The sequence below is a fragment of the Rattus norvegicus genome, chromosome 5 (genome assembly GCF_021556685.1).
Source record: "Rattus norvegicus strain SHRSP/BbbUtx chromosome 5, alternate assembly SHRSP_T2T, whole genome shotgun sequence".
Lineage (NCBI taxonomy): Eukaryota > Metazoa > Chordata > Mammalia > Rodentia > Muridae > Rattus > Rattus norvegicus.
Genome location: NC_141538.1, coordinates 11,172,387 through 11,195,558, shown reverse-complemented (window position 1 = coordinate 11,195,558; position 23,172 = coordinate 11,172,387). Strand labels below are relative to the sequence as shown.

Here is a 23,172-nt window from a genome sequence, read left to right as displayed (position 1 = left end):
CCAAAGCTTTCCCCTGTGATGGAAACAGTAATCTGGCATCCGCATTCTAACTGGGAAGACTACGGCCACGAGTCTCAGAAAGCCATGAGAATGCATGGCCTTCCTTCATCTTCAGACACTCACTAAGGATTCCCTACAAACTAGGAAAATAAGGGTTACTTTGTCTTTCGTATGTATGATTTGTTGAAGGGTCAGGTTTGGTGTACAGAATTCATCCCAAGTTGTATGAACACTGGCTCAAACTCAACCAAATCCCTTATGGGTGAAGAAAACAAGGCTCAGTCAGTTTTACTAAATTAATCGCTTGTGGGTTGTGTTGTTATAAAATTGGGCATCTCTCTAAGCTAAATGTCTTCTGCAGAAAGGTTGAGAAAGCTCCGTGTCCTGGTGATTGGTGCACATGAGTGGATGAACAGTCAGACGAACACCAATCAGAAACTCAGCCGTGCATGCAGCACCCACACTGCCAGCCGTGGGCGCGTCCTTCCAGTTAGTGGTTCTGCACGGACAGCCCCCAGCCCTATAGTGCCTCTGCATCAGCACCTAGTGGCTCCTCACTGCACAAAGGCGGGGGGGGGGGGGGGCGCGCATGATCTTTGTTTGGAAAGGGACACCCAAGATGAAAGCAAATCATGAGGTGGCCTATGTGCAGGATACAAAAAAAAAAAAAAAAAAAAAAAATCACATTAAATCAAGTTCTTAAGTCATTATATTATTTGAAGCCATCCTAAAATAAATTACCATAGTCTACCTTGCTAAGTTTAACAATCTAAGGATAATTTCATTCTCTATGACTTGGAGTCTTACAGTCCTTAGATTTGATTCTATGCTATAGATCATATGCTACTAACATACGATAGTAGACGGTCTTGCAGCTTAGGTCAACCTCCAAACATGACTGAGTACAAATCTGTATGTTTTTCTCCCTTTCTCTCATAGGACAAAGGGGTGGCTGGAGAGCTGGCTCGGCTGTTGAGAGCTGCTGCTCTGCCAGAGGACCTGGGTTTGATTCACCACTCCGTCACAGTACTCACTCAAAACCATCTCAGACTCCCTGTCCAGACCACCACGACATACCAAGGAATACACATGTACACAAACATGTGTGCTGGGAAGGCAGATACACGCATGAGAAATAAAATAAATATGCAGTAAGAGCACTCATTACCCCGAGTAATTGGTGATCTCAGCACAGGGGTCATGCTCAGCAAACGTGCACAAACTTGTTACAAGGACACTCAACCATGCACCAGGTACAGAAGAGTATAGCACCTAACCAGCCCATATCCCGAATGCTTGGGGCAATGGCTCAGATTTTAGTTTTGTGCTTTAAACACTTTCATTTTTCTTTATGAGTGTATGTATCCACACCCCAGGGATTCGAGGAGACAATTCTGACAATGACAGGCAGTTCAGAGTCACCTGACCAGTACTGGGAAGCCTCCAGGCCTCTATGGAAGTGGTGTCTTCAACCGTTTTGATTTGCACTATCTGCACACACTTTATAGGGCCAGTGCTCTTAATTTGAGATTCTGAGTCCTTCAGCTTCCAAAAAGAGCTGGGCACTGAGAATAAAACTGGGGAAGACAGACCAGCTTCCCTCACAGGTCCTGGTTTGGGGATCCACCACATTTTCTTGAGGGACCAACCATACTGTGATTCATAGTCAATACTCACTGTTAGTTCATCCATGAAATGGAGGAGACTCCATGAGACTACCAAGGGCTTCAGTGGGATGCGTGTAGGGATACAACAGGTAATGAAATGACATTGTGCTTTCCACTCCACACTTAGGCAGACCTGTTCCCCTGTTCTGACTAAATGACTCGTCTGAAATGGCCACTGGTGACTTTTTATGGCCAGTGCATCACCAATCACCAAGGTTATCTTTCAGATCCTGACACATGAGGGGGTTAAACAGCACCACCTGCTTAAGGTCTTACAGTCACCAGCCAAGACTGAGCTGGTGAAAGTTTGGAGGCTCCCCCACGTCCTTTCCAGAAGGAAACACAAAGACACGGAAGCGTAGGCTCTGCATTTTACGTCCTGCACCAGCTGGCAGGTCAACTGGTGAAAGAGGCACCAAGAGACCCCACGCTGTAACTCCAACTGGGGTGCGTTTAGTATAAGAGCTCTGCTCATTCCGACCACGCATCCGATAATAGCACACGCTCACTTACCTGGTACCTGTTTGACTTTACTCTTCTCACGGAAGGTTACTGTCACAAGTTTACAAACAAGGATGCTCCCTCTTGAGAAGGAGCCAGAGCTCTCTGCTATCCCCACCCTCTCTATTAGATTTCTACCAGTGACAGACCCACCTCTTACAACATCCGTCCCCTCTACCCAATGACTACCAACGACTGATTCTCCTCTTACAACACAGGGTGCTCATCAGAAAGCTTACAAAAGAGGCCCTATGATAAAATGACCACCTGCTGGATCGATCTTCAAGGGACCTTAAGTGGCTGTTATTATACCTCTTTATCCATCTCCATAAACCCTAGCTGGGTAGGTACAAATTTTAAAAATAATGCTTCCCTTGGATGCTTTCTTACTTTTGTTTTCCACCATATAGAGGCATGACCAGGGACAAGTAGACAAGTAAGGAGGTCACAAAGAAATATAGATTAAGGGAAAATGCCTCCCAAGACCACAAGCCCAGAACTGGTTTTTCAGGTTAGAGCTGCTCTTTGAAATGCTCTTTCATCAGTTCTGAAGACGTTTGCAAAGAAAAGAAGTTGTTGGGAAGGGACCACAGGTCTCTCGGTCACCTTTGTCTCTTGACAATATCATTGCGGTTTAATCCATAGCTAACATGGGTGCTCTTTCTAAAGTGAAGACAGCTAAGGATGGACACGTTGGTCAGCGAAGGCTGCTGCAAATGTCATTTGAGTGCTATTCTGGAAATCAGTTTGTCTCAGCCCTCTGACAGCCCAGTAGAGACAGGGAGGGGTTGGGGACAAAGGGGAGGATTAGGTGTAAGTACTTGTGATAGGGAGAGCTGAGCTAGAACTACTATTAGACATTGTCTGAACCTGTAGAAATAAATATAACAGCCAGGCATGGAGGCACACACCTGTAATCTCAGCACCCAGGACGCAGAGGCAGGCAGATCTCTGTTAAGTTTGAGGACAGCCAGGGCTACACTGATAAACTCTGTCCCATAACAGAGAAAGGAAAGAAGAATGGGAGGGAGGAGGGGAAGAATATAACCTAGACATGTTATAGGAAGGAGGGGGGAGAAGGGAGGGGAAGGGAGTGGGGTAGAGTGGAGAAGGGAAATATAAAACCTAAATTTAAGTAATAACTTATGTGCTGTATACTTTATATGAATTCCATCAACACGACAAGCCCACAGCATAAGATGTAAGAATGGACACCTAGAGGAACAGGAAAGTGGGAGATGACCAGGAAGGCAAGCCAAGACACAGCCTGTCACAGGCAGTGAGGCCTGGAGGTAAGTGTCACAGCGGATGTCCAGCCAACGTGAACCCTGCCGCTCTTGCTTTGTGGTGCAGCCTATGCCTGGTGCTGGGTAAGGACATGTAAACACATCACACACACACACACACACACACACACACACACACACACACACACACTCACACACACACTCTTGTAGTGAAGCACTAGGCTGCCCCACGTCTATAAGACCTGTCCGCACTTAATCTTCCAGCATTAAAAAAAATAAAAAAAAAAAAAAACCAAAAAAACCAACTTGAAAATAAACCCATCATGTATATATATCCAATGACATGTCAAGGCTATCTTGTCAGACAGACACACCTAACTCCTGCCAAGTTAAGGTTTAATGATGCTAAAAGTGATTCCCCATAGCATAATTCAGACCTGGAATTCCCAGTCTTACCATCTTTTCAAAAGTTGAAAAAAAAAATACAACTAATTTCGTTTTCCAACCAAAAATTTAAAGTATACTGGACCAATACTATGCAACTAAGACCCGAAGTACCTTTATACAATGAACTATTCAGCCCTGAAGACAAACTAAGCAGGAAGGGGCTAAGTTGTTGGGGTAGAAATCTCCCCTCGCATCCGGACAAACCACACCAAGACAACATGGTTCCATGTGGAGAGGTTTAATGTAAGGACAAGGGACAGGGAGGAGAGAGAAGCAGAGTAGAAGAGGAGGAGAGGAGGAGAGGCCTCTACATGGAGGGAAAGCGGGAGGGGAATGGGGAGAAAGGGACAAAGGAGAAGAGGGTAGGAGCAAGAGACCAAGAGAATGAGCAGGGGGTGAGTAGCCCCTTTTATAGTGTCAGGCATACTCTGGCTGTTGCCAGGTAACTGTGGGGTGGAGCTTAGACAGAATGCTAACATAAGTACCTAAACACTATACCATGTCAATTCTTACATAGTTAAAAACTAAATTTCCTAAAGATATGTCATCACACATTCCTTAAGGGGAAACCATCCATTTATTATTTAAACATTACAAGACAATATTTGACTTTCTATAAAATCTCTCTGTACAATTTAAGTAATCTTTTTTCAAAGATATGTTACTAGAAACAAATGTTTGTTTCAGTAAGTAAAGTGTCAACCAAAAGAGTTAATTTTGAGCCTGAAGGCAGCTGACCACCACAGAGGCAAAGCCTTCTATCCCTGTCACACAATGCCATACAGTGTGGGCCTGCAGCTCCAGGCCCTGAAGTAAATTACCCCGTCCCTTGTTAGAAGCTCTGCAATTTCAAAATCAGTTTTCTGGTTACCCCGCTGCAACCTTCAAGAGGTGTCTCAGTCATGTAAAAAGTAAACTAAGAAATCCCTTACCTGTCCTTCAAGGTACATTTTGACACGGTACGTGGTTACTTACAGAGCGGTCATTGTGGTGATTCTGGTACATACACAGAATAGATGTATTACACCAACAGACAAAACTGTCCTGTGACTGGGTGGTGTGAGTGCAGAGGGCGCTACAGATGGATACTTGTACATTAACGTGTTCAATTAAACCTCAAGCCCTGGACCCTTTGTTGAAATGCAACCACTGTATCTTACTGCCTTTAATAGCAAGAACTTAAGCTTAAAGCTTAAAAAGCTATGGAAGCTACTAAAAATCTGAAGACTTGTGTCTATTCTGTCCTCCATGCCAAGTAGTGAGGCTTTTTCTACACCACTGGCTGCACGTCGGAACCAGAAGATAGGACGTAAACAGTGTCCTGATACAGATGGCCCTGTGAGCTCTGGCCTGTGAGCTTGTCAGTGAGCAGTAGCAAAGTGCAGGAGACAGCGGCAGCGGCAGCGCACTAACCACTAACGGGGCGGTCAGTATTCATACCTCCTGAGCTTCTCTCTCAGTCTTCAAGTGGCAGGTGGCTCTCTCACTACATGTTTTTTTTTTTTTTTTTTTTTCCCGGAGCTGGGGATCGAACCCAGGGCCTTGCGCTTCCTAGGCAAGCGCTCTACCACTGAGCTAAATCCCCAACCCACACTACATGTTTTTAAAGCAAAAGTTCCAATTGAAATATAGTAGTCACTATATCTCAAATATAAAATTATGTATGCATTATATTACATAAACAGAAACACCAGTGGGCTGCATATCCAGCTATTCTGTATGTATGTGTTTATACATGTGTATTGCATGTGTGTCTTTTGTGTACTTAGGAGGTTTTTTTTTTAAACAGGATCAAGTACTGAGGATGGCCTTGAACGCACTGTACAGCTGAAGACAGCTCTGAAGTGCTGGCCCTCCTTCCTCTGTGTCCCCCCCTAACCCCCATGACTGCTGGTGTTTATAGGCATGTGCCCCTACACCAAGCTGTTGTAATTTACCCAGTCAAGCACACATGCTACCTATAATCTAAAATGTCTAAGAGAGAAAGAATGCCAATTGCTACCACATCAAGCTTTTTTTAAAAAATGGCTGGGGCTGCAACCCTTGTCTGCGGTGCACAGAGCTTTTTATCACTAATGTCGTCACAGTTTTACAAGTACGCCATCATGTTTCAGTTTGAAATGAAGGTTATTGGTTAAAAGTTAGGCCTAGTTAATAAAATACAAGTAAAATAATGTCTGATTTTCAAATTAAATTTGAAGTCTTCAAATATGAAAATAACTTTCATATCTTACACTTATTGCCATGAACATGCATGCCAGCAGGGTGGTTCAAGCAGAAACGGGGCTCCAAAGTCAAGATCACAGTCTTCAGAATGGCAAACTGCCATTCATGTCACATGTCCTTCGAAGAGTCACTTAACCTCTGGAGCTGCCTCATCTGCTAATCCAGACCTAACCAGAATGCAACTGTGGGTGCTGGGCACTCAGAGGAGTAGTCCAGATCAATGGAGTACTGCAAACTAAACCTGGGAGAACACGTGAACGGGAAATAGGTGTATAACACCTAATGCTCTAATTAAAAGCAACATTAAAGGTCGTAAGAGAAAAAATAGTCCTTACAAAGATGAGAGGCAAATATGCAGGAAGACAAAGCAAAAACAAAACAGGGCTCTTCAAGAAGCCCAGCAGCTAAGGGGTGTGAGTCCTGGGACCCACATGGTAGAAAGAAAGAAGCAACTTGCGCAGGCTATGCTCTGGCCTCCACAATGTCTGGGGCAGCATCCCACAATAAGGATGGGCAGAAACAACTTAAATAAAACAAGAGACAAGTGCCCAACAGAAAGGAAGGACTAGGATCTCAAACACTTGAAGAAGGCTGGCATGGCCATGAGCCAGTGGGCTTCAAGTGTCCTATAGGGTCAGCAGCCACCACTGAGAGCAAGTGCCAACATGAACACACACGGCAGGAAAACGAACAAGCAATCTCCCAGGCTGGGGAGAGAAAATGACAAACTGTAAATCCAGTGACAGACGGTAGAAAAGCTTTAGCTCATCCAGTCCTTGGGCATTAAAACCGTATCAAACATATCCAAGATGCTAAGAAGGTTAAAAACATCAAACTTGTTGCTACTTGGTACACCGGGCTTTATCTGGTCAGTGTCCTAGAGACTGAGGGTTTGCCTCTGAACACAAGGCGCCCCATGCTAATGAAACTCAGGTTCTCAGAGGGTAAGTCACAAATGAAGAATGGTGTATCGAGTGTTAATGAATATCAACAGACAACATGGATGAGTGTTGAAAGCCTCTGGCAAAAAGGTCACGCACAGTATTTCACAAGCACCTGCCCATGTGGACAGAGACTCAATGGCAAAAGCTCTAAGAGTCTTTTCTCCTACATGATGCCGGTTTAGTAACAGGTACACAGTACTCCACTCAAAAGTATTTAGCATAAAAAAGAAGTAAAAAACCATTTTCTAGGCTCGAGGTTAAAAGTTAATGATTAGCTCAACTTATCTAGCAGGTACGCTTAAAACACACTCTCCCCACATAGAAACAGCGGAATAAAGATATTCGGTGTTTCTCCTTCAAATGTCATTTGGACAGGCTCATAAAGAACTCTCCCAACAGAAACACACAGGAAAGCAGGTAAGTATATTCTGCTCTTACGTGCGTTCCTCTTATGTGCTGATTGTTTCTAATGTGTTAAACAATGAAAGGACTGACCTTACTAGTAGTCAACCCAGCGCAACATGAAGGATCAAGCACTCACCTGTGCAGATACACAGTGCAGAAGATCTGATAGACTGGGCCCGGTGCACGAAGAGTCTGCAATGGGAACGAAGACACAGGCATTAGAGAAGACGCTGAGCCGGGGCTCCCCTGCGCAGGCAGAGCTCTCCAGTGCACAGGGAGCCAGTGCTTGCTCCTGCTCCAGTGCACAGGACACTCACTGTGCATTGTGTACTGGAACGCACAGCAAGGCAGAGGCAGAAGGACCAAGGTATGGCTTCTGCTTGTGTAGCACAGCACAAAAGGTACTGGGGACATTTCCATATGAAAAACGGGGCACATACAAGATTTTGAGTTCTCATTGCCACAGTGGAGAAACTTAGAATTACAAAAACAGAAACCCTAAAGATGATGGAGGTATTTGTTCTCTGGAGAAAAGTCTACTGGAGCACACAGTGAGGCAGCTGTCGGAGGTTGCTGGAGAGAGGTGCACGAGCCATACCTTTCCTCAAGTTTCCTCAGGGTCTATCTCTGAGAACAAAGGCCACAAGCGCACGCTGGCAGGCCTCGGCATACAGGATGCACGCCGAGGAACACAGGCCTAAAATGCACGCTTATGCTATCATCTAGACTGTCTATGGTGCACTCGCGAGAAGACAGCCCCAGTGCCCAGGACTGGCAGCGTACTGGATTGTGCTCTTCTGCACAAGCATTAATGTTACAAGACTCAGCATGAAGGAAAGCTTTTGCAACTGAACTTCAAGGGCTGTACTTCCTTTATGTGGCATCGATCGCCAATAACACTGGATGCATTACCAAACTTAAAAGTGTTAATGCATTTAAAGTTTTTAATTTTTTAGAATAGAAAACAAAAGATAAAGAAGCTAATACCAAAATAGTATTCAAACTGCTCTTTTTAGAGAACACTGGAAGCATTTGACTTTATAATGTCTATATATATAATGTCTCTATACCAGAGAAACTGACAAGGATGAATGTTTGTTTTCACCAGGAGATAGTCTTGAAATCATCACATGTAGAAAATGCAACATGGGCATCAGAAGCAACTGGATGACAATAACAGAAAATGTATATGCAAACGAATCATCGTAGTAAAGTGAGTGGGTTCTGCTCAAGTGGCAGTCAGCGGCAGGGAGCAACGCAGCCATAAAGGAGTTCTCTGTCCTTCAACAGGGCAGGAACAGACGTTAACCTATGCAATACAAGAACCTATCTGCGCCGCCCCACACCTCATCCAAACCACTGCTCAAAGGCATCACATGTTCAACAGCCACGAGCTAAAGCTTGCAATGTCGACACAATACTACTGGGTTGCTCTGTCCTACTCAGTAAGCTTTATTAAGATGTTAAAACAACGGGTTGGTGATTTAGCTCAGTGGTAGAGTGCTTGCCTAGGAAGTGCAAGGCCCTGGGTTCGGTCCCCAGCCCCGGAAAAAAAAAAAAAAAAAAAGATGTTAAAACAACAAGAGGCCGGTTTTACCTAGAGTCCCAAACCCACAGATCCCAGCCCGCAGCAGCTCTCTGCTCCCAAACCCTGTGGGAGAGAGACCTCACCGCCTGGTCAGGTAGGCACTCCTGAGGCTGCAGAGCGGAAGAGACCACCAACACTGCCCACCCCGCCCACATCCCTGGCCCAAGAGGAAACTGTATAAGGCCTCTGGGTTCCCGTAGAGGAGGTCCCAAGAGCAGCAGGTCCGCTGTGTCTGAGACACCTCCAGAACCTGAAGGGATCTACCTTGATAAACAGTTCTCTGCACCCAAATCCCGTGGGAGGGAGAGCTAAACCTTCAGAGAGCCAGACACACCTGGGAAACCAGAAGAGACTGCACTCTGCACACATCTCTGACGCCAGAGGAAAACACCAAACTCCATCTGGAACCCTGGTGCACAGAAGCTCCCGGAAAGGGAGCACTACCAAATTCCTTCTATGAAGCCACAATTACTCTTATACCTAAACCACACAAAGACCCAAAAAAGAAAGAGAACTTCAGACCAATTTCCCTTATGAATATCGACGCAAAAATACTCAATAAAATTCTGGCAAACCGAATCCAAGAGCACATCAAAACAATCATCCACCATTATCAAGTAGGCTTCATCCCAGGCATGCGGGATGGTTTAATATACGGAAAACCATCAACGTGATCCATTATATAAACAAACTGAAAGAACAAAACCACATGATCATTTCATTAGATGCTGAGAAAGCATTTGACAAAATTCAACACCCCTTCATGATAAAAGTCCAGGAAAGAATAGGAATTCAAGGCCCATACCTAAACATAGTAAAAGCCATATACAGCAAACCAGTTGCTAACATTAAACTAAATGGAGAGAAACTTGAAGCAATCCCACTAAAATCAGGGACTAGACAAGGCTGCCCACTCTCTCCCTACTTATTCAATATAGTTCTTGAAGTTCTAGCCACAGCAATCAGACAACAAAAGGAGGTCAAGGGGATACAGATCGGAAAAGAAGAAGTCAAAATATCACTATTTGCAGATGATATGATAGTATATTTAAGTGATCCCAAAAGTTCCACCAGAGAACTACTAAAGTTGATAAACAACTTCAGCAAAGTGGCTGGGTATAAAATTAACTCAAATAAATCAGTAGCCTTCCTCTACACAAAAGAGAAACAAGCCGAGAAAGAAATTAGGGAAACGACACCCTTCATAATAGATCCAAATAATATAAAGTACCTCGGTGTGACTTTAACCAAGCAAGTAAAAGATCTGTACAATAAGAACTTCAAGACTCTGAAGAAAGAAATTGAAGAAGACCTCAGAAGATGGAAAGATCTCCCATGCTCATGGATTGGCAGGATTAATAAAGTAAAAATGGCCATTTTACCAAAAGCAATCTACAGATTCAATGCAATCCCCATCAAAATACCAATCCAATTCTTCAAAGAGTTAGACAGAACAATTTGCAAATTCATCTGGAATAATAAAAAACCCAGGATAGCTAAAACTATCCTCAACAATAAAAGGACTTCAGTGGGAATCACTATCCCTGAACTCAAGCAGTATTACAGAGCAATAGTGCTAAAAACTGCATGGTATTGGTACACAGACAGACAGATAGACCAATGGAACAGAATTGAAGACCCAGAAATGGTCTACGGCCATACCACCCTGAACGCGCCCGATCTCGTCTGAAGACCCAGAAATGAACCCACACACCTATGGGCACTTGATTTTTGACAAAGGAGCCAAAACCATCAAATGGAAAAAAGATAGCATTTTCAGCAAATGGTGCTGGTTCAACTGGAGGTCAACATGTAGAAGAATGCAGATCGATAAATGCTCATCACCCTGTACAAAGCTTAAGTCCAAGTGGATCAAGGACCTCCACATCAAACCAGATACACTCAAACTAATAGAAGAAAAACTAGGGCAGCATCTCGAACACATGGGCACTGGAAAAAATTTCCTGAACAAAACACCAATGGCTTATGCTCTAAGATCAAGAATCGACAAATGGGATCTCATAAAACTGCAAAGCTTCTGTAAGGCAAAGGACACTGTGGTTAGGACAAAACGGCAACCAACAGATTGGGAAAAGATCTTTACCAATCCTACAACAGATAGAGGCCTTATATCCAAAATATACAAAGAACTCAAGAAGTTAGACCGCAGGGAGACAAATAACCCTATTAAAAAATGGGGTTCAGAGCTAAACAAAGAATTCACAGCTGAGGAATGCCGAATGGCTGAGAAACACCTCAAGAAATGTTCAACATCTTTAGTCATAAGGGAAATGCAAATCAAAACAACCCTGAGATTTCACCTCACACCAGTGAGAATGGCTAAGATCAAAAACTCAGGTGACAGCAGATGCTGGCGAGGATGTGGAGAAAGAGGAACACTCCTCCATTGTTGGTGGGATTGCAGACTGGTACAACCATTCTGGAAATCAGTCTGGAGGTTCCTCAGAAAATTGGACATTGAACTGCCTGAGGATCCAGCTATACCTCTCTTGGGCATATACCCAAAAGATGCCCCAACATATAAAAAAGACACGTGCTCCACTATGTTCATCGCAGCCTTATTTATAATAGCCAGAAGCTGGAAAGAACCCAGATGCCCTTCAACAGAGGAATGGATACAGAAAATTTGGTACATCTACACAATGGAATATTACTCAGCTATCAAAAACAATGACTTTATGAAATTCGTAGGCAAATGGTCGGAACTGGAAAATATTATCCTGAGTGAGGTAACCCAATCACAGAAAAACACACATGGTATGTACTCATTGATAAGTGGCTATTAGCCCAAATGCTTGAATTACCCTAGATGCCTAGAACAAATGAAACTCAAGACGGATGATCAAAATGTGAATGCTTCACTCCTTCTTTAGAAGGGGAACAAGAATACCCTTGGCAGGGAATAGAGAGGCAAAGATTAAAACAGAAACAGAAGGAACACCCATTCAGAGCCTGCCCCACATGTGGCCCATACATATACAGCCATCCATTTAGACAAGACGGATGAAGTGAAGAAGTGCAGGCCGACAGGAGCCGGATGTAGATCGCTCCTGAGAGACACAGCCAGAATACAGCAAATACAGAGGCGAATGCCAGCAGCAAACCACTGAACTGAGAACAGGACCCCCGTTGAAGGAATCAGAGAAAGAACTGGAAGAGCTTGAAGGGGCTCGAGACCCCATATGTACAACAATGCCAAGCAACCAGAGCTTCCAAGGACTAAGCCACTACCTAAAGACTATACATGGACTGACCCTGGACTCTGACCCCATAGGTAGCAATGAATATCCTAGTAAGAGCACCAGTGGAAGGGGAAGCCCTGGGTCCTGCTAAGACTGAACCCCTAGTGAACTAGATTGTTGGGGGGAGAGCGGCAATGGAGGGAGGGTGGGGAGGGGAACACCCATAAAGAAGGGGAGGGGGAGGGATTAGGGGGATGTTTGCCCGGAAACCGGGAAAGGGAATAACAGTCGAAGTGTATATAAGAAATACTCAAGTTAATAAAAAAAAAAAAAAAATGAGGCCAAGTGTCAAGTCACTCCAGCTAAAGTGAGATACATAGGAAACTGACACATCTCCAGATATCGTTAGTGCAAGTTTCAAACAGGAAATTTATAAAATATAAACAGAATTAGGTCTGTAATTAGTAACCATCTTATTTCTTTGCCAGTCTTCCCAGTCCTCAAGTGCCCCTTTAGGGTGACTGTTTAAAAAAGAAGGCTGGTTGGGGGAGGAAGGGCCTGGGCAGGGCTTGGCAGTTACAGAAGACAGGAAGGAGCCTGGCACAAAGGGCAGAGGGGCTGCACTGTGGGTTCACTGCATTTCCAGGTGCTACCTAGGCATGGAGGGTGCACAAAGGCATGGTGAGACGGGTGAATGAGCCCAGGTTAGATGCCTCATACAGACTAGGTCCCACCCTCACAGAGACCACTGCTATCCATAAAAATATGTGAGCATGAGACAAGTACCACAACCTAGCACATCCACCAGATTGATTATGAAATGGAAGTAACAAGCTGTCTTACGTGATCTGAGAAGAAGCCAAGGGACAACCGAACGACACAGAGCTCAGGTAGGCCTGTCCACACCACGTTACTAGCTTTCCTTAGCAGGTCCTCGTGCATCGGCCCTTAGCCCTCCTAAGATATGGGGACAGGGACTGCTAAACAGTTCTCACAGCTACTTTAAAATTACACTCAAAGTTGGGTTGAATGGCCCAGCTCAGACTTACTGGAATGTCACCGTAATCATACAGTGGGGTATCCATACAAGCCAAGCAACAGAACGAACCGAGTCCAGGAGCTGGCTTCTGTGTAGGTTCACACGGAACCAAAGAGGTCACAGTAATTCAACAAGGAAGGCTGTCAAGACTGGCTGCACAACTGTGGAGAGAAGCAGCCCGGTGCTCCATGTCCAAAAAACCACCCGGGAAAGAAGCGGGGCGCAGACCTCAAACGCCCAACTGGAGAAGGCAGTGACTGGATATTCCCAGTGTCTACCACTCCAAAATAAGAGAAATAACTTAAATTTTAAAAACAGTTTTGAAAATAGTGCGGGGCTGCAGATCTGATGGCCCCGGAGTTGAGGCCCAGCACACACACGGCAGCTCACCACTGTCCATAACTAGTTACAGGGGACTCAATGCCCTCTTCTGTCCTCCACAGCTTCCAGACACATACATGGTGCACACACAAACATGCAGATAAAACAGTCACATGTACAAGATGAAAACGCATCATTAAGAAAGATGCATCCAGGGGCTGGAGAGACGGCTCAGTGGTTAGAGCACTGACTGTTCTTCCTGAGGTCCTGAGTTCAATTCCCAGCAACCACATGGTGGCTCACAACCATCTGTAATGGGATCTGACACCCTCTTCTGGTGTGTCTGAAGACAGTGACAGTGTACTTACATATAATAAATAAATAAATAAATCTTTAAAAAAGAAGAAAGATGCATGCACATGCCATATGTATGCGGGTAACCTATATGTGCGTGTATGCATGTATATGTGGGTATTCTGCGTTTATCCTGTGGATCCCCTGGAGGAGGCTACAGCTGTGAGACATGTGATGGAGGTGCTGCTGGCCTCTGCAAAGCAGCAGGTTTTCCTAACTACAGAGCAATCTCTCCAACCACTAACAGTTTCCTAGAAGAAGCAAAATACGTTGTTCACTATTAGGGTCCGGGTCTAGAACAGCCCACTGTTTTAAAGTCTCCCCCTTCCATGTGTGCAGCACATGTGTGCATGTGTGTCTGTGTGTGTATAGTGCATGTGTGCATGTGTGTAGTGTACATGCATGTCTGTGTAAAGCAGCCACAAAAGGATGTCAGGTGTCTTCCTTCACTGCTCTCTGCCTTACTCCACTGAGGGGAAGCAGGAGCTTCAGCACCTCATCCGGGTCTCAGCTAGGCTGGCAGCAAGCCCCCTCTGCCCACCACCACCCCCGCTGGGGTAGCACAACCCCATCTCTGGTCCTCACAGTTATGCAGCAAGTGCTCTCTGAGGCTGAGCTCTCTCTTGCTGCCATACAACCGAAGCTCTACAACTATGTGCTTTGTCCCTGTTCTAGAAGAAAGAGAGAAAGGTACCTTTAATACTATGTGCACCTTGCCAGTAGACCCTCGGGTAGCAAGTGAACCCTGCACGGAGTCTATTCCATGCACAGTCTGCTAGAAACATGAGAATAAGTACGTTGAAGGCATAGGAACAGCCACACTCAGGATCGTCTCAAATTTTGTTAATAAGCGATTATAAAAAGAGTCAGAGAAAACAAAGTTGGAAAAAGAATGAAGTGACAGCTGTAATACCACCAAAGGGCATTTAATTTGGCAGAAGGAGTTCTTTAAAAGTCTCTACATAGGGTCTAACTGAAATGCTGACAGCACAAGCAGCTATCATGCTCTGGAGGCGAACTGGGTGAGCAGGGAAGACAGTGTGCGGCACCCGTGTTCCCGCCTCACTCTGTGCACACCTAAGGCAGGTGCTCTGCCACATGTCCACATGGTCTGAGGCACGCCTGGGGAGCAAGGTCCAGCCGTAGAGCTCTGGCTGGCAGGGCTGTCACGGATGGCAAGATTCACAGTGTACGGCCGTCACACCTGCGGGGCAGTCACACCTACAGGGCAGTTATGATAATGCTGTACTTGTTTGCTAACTAACCAAGAAGGCAGAGACCTGACCCCCTGAAAACTGCCTCATGATGTCTGATGTCACACTAATCAGAACAGCAAAAACCCATGGTCTCCATCCTGCCCTGGCACATACAGGCTGGGAGCAAGTCCTGAGCCATGGGATTTTCTCAGTCCAAGTAGTCACCAACCAAAAAAAGCCGTATCTTATACAACAGAGTATGGTGCTCAAGTGGAAACATGCTGGTAAGCCTGAACCAACTGACTGCATTTCTGACATACACTGGAGAAGCCAAGAAGCTGCGGGAAAGAGAGAACTTACTGACTAGACAAAGGAAGCCAGGCAACCACCACCCTGCATGGTAGACAGACTAGGCTAGCACCACTCCGTCCTCCCAGCAGGCATCCTGGCAAGCCCTGAGGACAAACAAGGACAGAGAAAACTGCAGAGAAAGAAAGGACTCCTCAAATTCCTTCAACCACACACAAATATGGACGCCAACAGCCTGTGCTGTATGGTCAATATAGTCATGATGTATGGTCAATACAGTCACGATATATGTCAATACTTTATTATTTTGCTTAAAAACCCAAAACCTACCACATGGTTAAACATAAAATTTTAACAGCTTGCTTCAAATCACAAGGTTCCACCGAGAGAGAGAGAGAGAGAGAGAGAGAGAGAGAGAGAGACAGACAGACAGACAGACAGACAGACAGAGTGGTTTAAATAACATAAATATATCCTAAAATATAGCAGCAGTAATACCCCCCACATACACACTATTGCATCCTAAGCCCTAGCAATGCACACAGGACTAGGAACGGAGCTCCATGGTCAGTCACTTGCCTAGCACGGAGGGTGTGAGGGGTGGCACACAACTGCCTTTTGAGATGGTCCCTAGGTTGGTCTCTAATTTGTTTATGACCCTCCTGCTCCAGCTTCCTGGGGTCCCTGGACCACAATAACATACCACTATATGTGTCTTGCCTAGTAACAGCAAAAATTCATCACATACCTGTTGAATGTTTCAATTTAGAAGAGGAATAGAAATACTAAATTTGGAGGCTAATCTGAAAACCTAGATATTCTGAGAACAAGAAGTAAAGGAGGGTTATAGGTTGAACTAGGCCCAGAGAACACCAACACTGGAGAGAAACAAAAACAAAGTAGCTAACAGGTGGAAGGCCAGCAAAGTCAGGGAAAGGAATGCTACAGACATCTGTCAGATGATGCCATTAAGACAACCATTTCAACATGGTAAACAAAAGCTACACACACTCACTCACACACAATTCACACACGCACGCACACACACATAAAACTCTCACACACACACACCTCACTCTCGCATACAATCACACACTCTCACACACATACACACATTCACACACATACATATACACACACACATACACTCACAAGCACACAGCAGGTGAGGAGGAAAACATTCTCCCTTTCCCTCCCCCTCCTCCCCACCCTTTTTGTACTCCAGAGCACATGCTGCCCAGTGGGTGACACACTTCCTCCATTCATCATGAGTTTTTTGTTTTTTTTTTTAATGAATCCAGGAACAATAAATTCTAAGATCTTTGGTCGGAACAACCTTTCTTAGCCAACTGCTGTCCAACTTTTCTATCCTGGGTGGTTATCTTGCTTAAAAGAGCAGGAAGCCTTGAAATCTAACATGTGCAGATGAAATATCTAACAAGAGAAAGTATAAGTAAACTGGACAGATCTGGAAATGACTGGCCTAGCATTTGAAGTACATACTGATGGGAATTGCTTTCCTGCTTACTTATAACTTGGCATGAGGTAACGACACACGTGACACACATTATTGCAGCTATGGAGAGCGATGCTATGCATACAAGCACACTGGGCATGTCCTGAGAACAAGGGTCACTGCACATCCAAGTCCTCCAACGCTTAGCATGTGTTTGTACTGAAAGCCTCTGGATCTTCTTTAAAAGCTCCTGGGGATGTGTAAGACTGAGCACAGCAGCCTCAGTGCCACAGAAACTGATTCCCATCGACTGTGCCACTAGCTGTCTCTTCCGTCATCCACTGTTCTACTGGCCAGGTCTATGAGTTTTTAATATAAGTGAGAACATATGGTACTTGTTCTGTGTCTGACTTACTCTACATAACATAACGTCCTCTGGGCTCATCCATGCCACACCAACCCCGTGTAATATGTCCAAAAGAGAATAAGTCAGCGTAAGAAAAGATGTGTTCATGCCTGTCTATACCGCAGCAACACTTGGACGCACGCTGCACAAGCAGATAAAGAACACAGTGCTGTAGCACTCACACAGAAAGAAACGGGCTACTGTTTGCTGAGAACAGATGCCAATGGCTGTGCTGTGACTTTTACATGAATTATTTTAATACTTCCCAAAAACAGGTTAGTGCCAGTAAATGGTGTTCACGTTAAATCAGGAGAATGAAGGCCTTCCTGCTTCCCTGTCTCTCCCCAACTTCTTTCTCCACTCAGAAAACACAGCTGAGCACCGGAAAGATCCTTTGCGCTGTGCAGCCTTACCCAGCTGCCAGCAGCTACCTAGCAGGGAACTGCAACTTATCACAGCAAGATTGCCCAATTGCTTATGCCAACAAAAGCAGAGAGAATAGGAAAAACAATGTCACACTACACAGCAGTGAAGAAAGATGCAGAAGGCTCTGACAAAACAAAGAATTCATCAGGCACAGGTGTTTAAAATAAAGTGCAGCTACTCTGAAACCCGTGTAGAGAGAAAGCACTGGATAACCTCCCCTTGCTTACCCCTTCCTCCAAACCAGAGGCTGTTAGGATGCAGAATATGTAGAAATGCCCCAAATATCCAGGCTGGATGTTAGCTCAGTCCCATACTCTAGTGTAGATGAGGGTGTAAAGTGACCCGCGGGGATTTGCTGAGTCCTAGGGGGTGGCTGTCCACCTGTGCATCACGACATAAGAAGACAGTTTCTGACAATCTAAGAACCTCAACCACAAATCTGTTGCTACTTCTTTCCTGTAATTTTGCAAATGAGCCATCTCCCAGACCCCACAATTCCTAAGGCCACCGGGAATGTGTTTGCTGATCGTGAGACCCACAGGTTGAGAACCACTGTCCCAGGGTGACAACAGTCACTTCAATCTTAGCCTTACTAAATATTGATGCTGTTTTACGCTCCTTGATATCAAGTCCTGGGAGACAAAATTCTCTATAAAGCTAAGTAAGGAAAACGAGCAAGATTGGGAAGACCACAAACGTGCACTAATGTAGAGCCTGGAGGAATGTGGAGGTGTTGTAAACACGCACGTGCAGGCGCATGCCACTCTCAAATGAAAGCGCACTGACAAAGTGCAACAGAGCCGGAGTCCTGACGGTCCCCCAGCACCTGTGGAGGGCCCACCTCAGTCCCTTTGGGGACCTCGTTTTAGTGGCCTGGCCTTGTGCCCTAGGTCACGCTAACAATCAAATCTGCATGAGAAGACGCAAGTAACACACGGAACTTGTTGCTTTTCATAGAAGCTACTACAAGCCAAATGTCCCTATTATTCACACACAAAAATAGACATAAATAAATAAATAAAATGTGGGTTTTAAAACATCACTCATGTAGGCTTTTCTCAAAAACTTTACTGACACACCAAATTAAGGCCAAAATGGTGCCCTCACGCTGTGCGCTAAGACATAATAAAGCAGAGGTGCTGCAGTTTGAACTTCAATGTGTTGGGGGCGAGGGGCGGGGAGGATGATGCCTCCAACAAAGCTAGATCTACTAACAAGGCTCTGCCGTTACTGTTAGGTGGGACCCATGCTTTTTTGTGTTGTAAACTGATTTTCTTGTTTTCAAACAGTGTCAAAAAGTTGTTCTAAGTGTCCTGAGCTTTGGGGACCATTTGTAAAGGCACATGAAATGACAGTCCCTGGGCACCACTGGCTATCAAGTAAAGGTGCTCGCTCCACAGACAGATGCCTCCTCAGGAGAGGCTAGCTCTACAGGACAAACATCCTCTGACAAGGTGCTCAACACCCTCCAGTCCACCAAGAACAGCAAGTCCTACAGGCAGGCAGCCACAAGCCATAGAAGGAAGGCAGCAACTATCTTTAAGCCTACACATTGAAGCATGCCTTCACCTGAATAGGTAGCAATTATGGCAATGTCACTGGCAAGGCCAACTGTTCCATGAAGAACATGATCCCTGAATGGAACTGTGAGAGACTGTAGATGACAATGACCCCTTTTCCCCTGGAGACAAGAGGCTAACTGACCGCTCATGAAACTGGACAGCTTTGGCAGAGGGCAGATCTTAGTGAACTTCACACATTCACCTCAGACTCCTGTGTCAGTGTCCTGAGCTACCTATGGCTCCTGATGGCACTCTGTTGAGGTTGTGCAAGGCAGTGGAGCATGAAGGCCATGTGCAAAAATCTGGGACCCCAGGCCCAGGCTGTTCAGTGTGCTCTACCTTGTCCAAGCTCCCAACAGAGAATCGTGAGACAGAATGACACAACCGAAAAAAACTAACAAATTTATATGTGTATATATGAACAATATATATAACTACAGTAAGGGCTTTAAAAGTTTAAAAGACCCAAACAAACAAAAACAAACGAACAACCACATTTCTCAGGATGAGAGAGAAGCCAGCCAGAATGGCACCGAACACAAGGGAGGCTGACAACGACCAGGGATCACCTATCTGCCATTTCAGTACAGTGGCAGGCCGGCTCTGGGGATATGTGGGTGTTCCCCGCCTTACATGGGGCTATATCCACACATACCCTACAGCTGGCTTCTACACACCACACAGCTTAGCAGCACAGTGACTGTGTACTGCCTGCTGCTTCTGTTTCTGCCAATGGCTGTCTGCGGCTACAACTCACTATGCTGCCCAGATCACAAAATAACCACACCCGGGTACAGCAGCCTGGAGAACTCCCCAACACTATGTCTGAAGAGAACGGAACAGTACTTCCACACTGCCATGAAAGCCAAAACTCAAGAGCTCCAGCTACTTCTTACAATGACTGACTTTTTCAGTACTGGAGCTGGAGAGATGGCTCATAAGAGGACATTCTGGGGGTTGGGGATTTAGCTCAGTGGTAGAGCGCTTGCCTAGCAAGCGCAAGGCTCTGGGTTCGGTCCCCAGCTCCGAAAAAAAAGAAAAGAAAAAAAAAAAAAAAAAAAAAAAGAGGACATTCTGTTTTGGAAGAGGACCTGAGTTCCACTCCCAGGACTGACACCAGGAGTCACCACTGCCACTGAGTTCAACCTCAGAATCCGCAGGCAAAGCCCCGTCCCTCCATCAGAACACCTGACTTTAAGACATTTAAATTTGGGCTGGAGAGAGGGCTTGGCTGTTAAAGGTCCACAACCAACACTTACAAGAAACTTAAATCTGAAGAACGCTTCACTCAGTGCCACCCCACTCTGCGTTCCTCCATGAGAAGGAAATGAAGGCAGCATCCAAGTCCCACAAAGGGTCTGCAGGATCACCCAGGCCTTACCTGTCCTGCATGGCTGTCCTGTATGGCAATGCAGGCTGTAGAATTACCCAGGCTTTAGTTGGCTGTCTCGTGTGGTCAAGTGTTTGGGTTCTCATTTCAGACTATAAATTCACGGCATGCGTAACTAATCCCTTTTATTCCTTCCTCGCTGGGTCTGGTTGAAAGACCCTGTTAAGATACATTGCACACCAGCTAAAGGCCTCTCCTGCTTCCTGCAGCTGCGACTCCAGGACATGGAAGAGGAACAGGGCGAGCGGTGAGCTACTGCTTTGGGCTTTATTTCTGTCTAGGTGTGCTACAGTTTAAACAAACACACTATGCCAGTGGCTAAAATAATTCTAACCGCTTCTTTTATTAAAGCACAGACAATGTAACCTTTCATAATACTATTCTCTAGGACCTAAAATTATCCAAACTTCTTCTATTTGTAGCTTTGCTCTCCTCTAATGTCATCGGATTCCAAAGGGAACACAAGTAAGAGTCAATATTGGGCAAAGTATTTTAAACAGAATAAAAGTGCTTGATCCCATGTTGTGAAAGAACAAAACAGTCATCAGGTAAACAGTCTCCAGGATCAGTGTGGGGCTCTACACTTCTTTCTTTGTTTTCCTTTCTTTTCTCAACACCTCCCCCTAACAGCCCTCTCCCACTCCCACCCCTGCAAAGAGATGGACTCTTGCCATGTCACAGGCTGGGTAGAATATCAGTTAAAGCACAATACGTGCAACTATGTCAATTTTCTTTTAATATAAGAAAAATTTCACAATGTTAGCTTATCAATACTTTGTTCAAAATACTCCAAAAGTCAAGACAGTGCCCTTCAAGTATGAAGAGTAACACCAGGTAATGCCTGGACCTGCTGAGACAACGCAGCCATTATAACACGGGAGGCACCAAGACTTATTCCCTGAGTTCGATTCCTGGGCCATAATGGAAGGAGAGAAACTGCTGTGCAGCAGTCCTGACTCCCACATGAGGGTCAAGGCTCCAGTGTGTACATGGACAGACACACACACACACACACACACACACACACACTGAGACTTAGTAAAACGATAACCTACCCCGAATACGGCCATCTGCAAGAGATGCCTCAAGAGTCTCGGCAACAGAAGACTCGGGCAAGGGCCTCTCTTGTCAAGGGGCAGGATGCCAAGGGAGGCTCCCGAGACCACTTACACCACTGAGCATCTCAAGTCAATTTCATCAATGACAAAAGAACCCCCACATCACTGTGATCCTCAAGCTCCTGATTTGCTTTAAGACTCAACTCCCAGTCCCTTCTGTTCAACAGCCTAGTTTTCAGGCACACCTGTCCTTTGTTTAATTAAAAGGTACAGAATTTTTCTCGCCCCACCCTAAACCCCAATACCCCTCTCTTACTGTTTCAACCCAGCCTACAACTGTGAAGTGTTATGAGCTTTTAATTATGCCCTGCAAATGCCAAGAGATAGGAGCTCTGATGCCACTGGATGGGACTAAAGCCACTTAACCATGGGCTACACAGACACACACATGAACACACATGACCTGAGAGTAAGACTCCTGGGACCTCAGGAACAAGGAAGGGAGACAAGGGCTCACTCAGGGTGAGTGCTCAAAGGCATATGTGAAGACACTGCTGGGCGCCGATTCAAATACTGAGAAGAAGAAATCACTCGGCCTAGAGCTTAGGGTTCTGACTCTTAGTTTAGTGTTCACCAGAAGTTTCTTTTAAAAGTCACTTGCAAACACAGAAGAGCTACAAAATAAACTTTAGAGTCCTAAGAAAGCACTGCACCATTGTTTCTAGAAGTTGCAGTGTTGTATCTTCTTTGCTTTGTTACTGTTGTTGTTATTGTTGTATTTGTTGTTTCCAGACAGTGTTTCTCTGTAGCCTTGGACTTCCTGGAATTCACCTTGTAGACCAGGCTCCCTGAAAACTCAGATCCATCTGCTTCTGCTACTTGAGTGCTGGGAAAGGCCTGTGTCACCACTGTCTGGTACAGTGTTATACTTTACATTTCCTAAAATAACACAGTTTGGGGCCTTTATGCCTCAAAATTATTTTCAAGATTCCTGGTGCAGGAAGACTCGAGTGAGTTACTAGGTTATCGAGTGTTAATGACTGGCGCCGCTCTTGGTGGGGAGGAAGGGTCTGTAGTGAACCTGAGCTAAGGGAACAATGGAGGAACAGCGGCACTGGTGCAGTGCAGCTCTATCAGTGCTGCTGCTCCACACATACTCAGAGCTTCTGAAAATGACAACTGTCACTCTAGAACACTCTTGTGAAGCATCCTCGCAAACACTTTCATTCATTTTAAAAGACGTTTTATTTCTAAAATAACAAATCAGAATCGTAGGCTGTGGTGGTACAAGCCCTTGATTCCAGCAGCACTCTAAGTGACAGAAGCGAGTGATCTCCAGTCTGGGCTACACAGACACACTTTACCCCTACCACCTAGATGGGTGGGTGACAGACGCCACAATGATTGGTTTATACACTCATCTTTAG

General features: G+C 45.2%; 1 protein-coding gene across 9 annotated transcripts in view; it reads right to left on the bottom strand.

Moving 5' to 3' along the window:
- The window catches only part of Ncoa2 (nuclear receptor coactivator 2), a 236,340-nt gene that overhangs the window by 140,131 nt on the left and 73,037 nt on the right, over nucleotides 1-23,172 (bottom strand). For 7 of the 9 annotated variants that reach the window (NM_031822.3, XM_087551360.1, XM_087551367.1 and 4 more), the window contains 1 exon segment: nucleotides 7,574-7,629. The exons of the other annotated variants lie outside the window; for them this stretch is intronic. The gene's annotated coding sequence lies outside the window, so the exon portion shown is untranslated. 9 annotated transcript variants of the gene reach the window in all.